Below are 2,594 nucleotides of genomic sequence, written 5' to 3' on the forward strand. Positions count from 1 at the left end.
TGAGGGGGGGCGAGAGACGCGCAATGAGGGGGGCGAGAGACACGCAATGAGGGGGGCGAGAGACGCAATGAGGGGGGCGAGAGACGCGCAATGAGGGGGGTGCGAGAGACGTAATGAGGGGGGCGAGAGACGCAATGAGGGGGGCGAGAGACGCGCAATGAGGGGGGCGAGAGACGCGCAATGAGGGGGGCGAGAGACACGCAATGAGGGGGGCGAGAGACACGCAATGAGGGGGGCGAGAGACGCGCAATGAGGGGGGCGAGAGACGCGCAATGAGGGGGGCGAGAGACACGCAATGAGGGGGGCGAGAGACGCGCAATGAGTGGGGCGAAAGACGCGCAATGAGGGGGCGAGAGACGCGCAATGAGGAGGGCGAGAGACGCGCAATGAGGGGGGCGAGAGACGCGCAATGAGGGGGGCGAGAGACGCGCAATGAGGGGGGGCGAGAGACACGCAATGAGAGGGGGCGAGAGACGCGCAATGAGGGGGGCGAGAGACGCGCAATGAGGGGGGCGAGAGACGCGCAATGAGGGGGGCGAGAGACACGCAATGAGGGGGGCGAGAGACACGCAATGAGGGGGGCGAGAGACGCGCAATGAGGGGCGAGAGACGCGCAATGAGGGGGGGCGAGAGACGCGCAATGAGGGGGCGAGAGACACGCAATGAGGGGGGCGAGAGACCGCGCAATGAGGGGGGCGAGAGACACGCAATGAGGGGGGCGAGAGACGCAATGAGGGGGGCGAGAGACGCGCAATGAGGGGGGCGAGAGACGTAATGAGGGGGGCGAGAGACGCAATGAGGGGGGCGAGAGACGCGCAATGAGGGGGGCGAGAGACGCGCAATGAGGGGGGCGAGAGACACGCAATGAGGGGGGCGAGAGACACGCAATGAGGGGGGCGAGAGACGCGCAATGAGGGGGGCGAGAGACGCGCAATGAGGGGGGCGAGAGACACGCAATGAGGGGGGCGAGAGACGCGCAATGAGGGGGGCGAAAGACGCGCAATGAGGGGGGCGAGAGACGCGCAATGAGGAGGGCGAGAGACGCGCAATGAGGGGGGCGAGAGACGCGCAATGAGGGGGGCGAGAGACGCGCAATGAGGGGGGCGAGAGACACGCAATGAGGGGGCGAGAGACGCGCAATGAGGGGGGCGAGAGACGCGCAATGAGGGGGGCGAGAGACACGCAATGAGGGGACCCATCCACCCGCAGACTCCCACTACAAACACCGCATCTTACCCCATCAGCCCAGAACTCCCACTACAAAGACCATGTCTGACACAACCCTCCCCCCCCCCCTCCCCAATCAGATCCCAGTTATTGTAAGAGGGCGTTTTTACAACCCCCGAAAAACAGAGAAAAGGAGAGAGTCTGCGGGGCAAGGAGAGGGGTTTCCAAGTACGTGAATATGGGGGGGAAATGAAGCACAATGAATGCCGACCCCCCAAACGTAGAAATACCCGGGGAACGATGTGCGCGCGTGTTGCAGTGAACTAATCACTCACATGGGGAATAAAGCTCGCTTCCAGCGCTCTCTAAAGAATACACAGAGAGGACACAGAGAGGACACAGAGAGGACACAGAGAGGACACAGCGAGGACACAGGGAGGACACAGGGAGGACACAGAGAGGACACAGAGAGGACACAGGGAGGACACAGGGAGGACACAGAGAGGACACAGAGAGGACACAGAGAGGACACAGCGAGGACACAGCGAGGACACAGAGAGGACACAGAGAGGACACAGCGAGGACACAGAGAGGACACAGAGAGGACACAGCGAGGACACAGAGAGGACACAGAGAGGACACAGAGAGGACACAGAGAGGACACAGAGAGGACACAGAGAGGACACAGAGAGGACACAGAGAGGACACAGAGAGGACACAGAGAGGACACAGAGAGGACACAGAGAGGACACAGGGAGGACACAGAGAGGACACAGAGAGGACACAGAGAGGACACAGAGAGGACACAGAGAGGACACAGAGAGGACACAGAGAGGACACAGAGAGGACACAGCGTGGCAGTTTCATGCGAATGAGAAGGAATGGGGAAAGGACACACTCACTTTCCCCCCAGTATCAAACGCATTGAGTGCTTTAAGGGCACACTCTCGCCTCTCTGGATCACCCGAAATCCTCTGGAAGGGAAAGTCCTTGAGTATACCGCCCCGCGCCTCGGACTTGGATCCTCCGATCCAATGAGCACCCAGCTCTCTGGGTATTACCGGGCTTTCTACATGTGAGGTCAGCATTATATTGCGCTTCCTTTTTCCCCCATAGTCACTGCACACCGCCCTCTAGAGACTGTTTTTTGAAGCTGCACAGGATAAGCCTAATCAAGTTGCATTATTATTGTTATCTCGCGCTTTTATTAATCACATCAAGTACACTGCTTACCTGGTGTAGACACGGCCAGCTGGAGGGGGAAAGAGAGGGGGGGGGGAGAGAGAGCGCAGAGAGGGAAGGGGGGGCGCAGAGAGGGAAGGGGGGGGCGCAGAGAGGGAAGGGGGGGGCGCAGAGAGGAGAGCATGGAGAGATCGGGGGGGGGGAGAGCAGGGAGAGATCGGGGGGGAGAGCAGGGAGAGATCGGG

This window comes from Ascaphus truei, chromosome 13 (assembly GCF_040206685.1).
Source record: "Ascaphus truei isolate aAscTru1 chromosome 13, aAscTru1.hap1, whole genome shotgun sequence".
NCBI classification, from domain to species: Eukaryota; Metazoa; Chordata; class Amphibia; order Anura; family Ascaphidae; genus Ascaphus; species Ascaphus truei.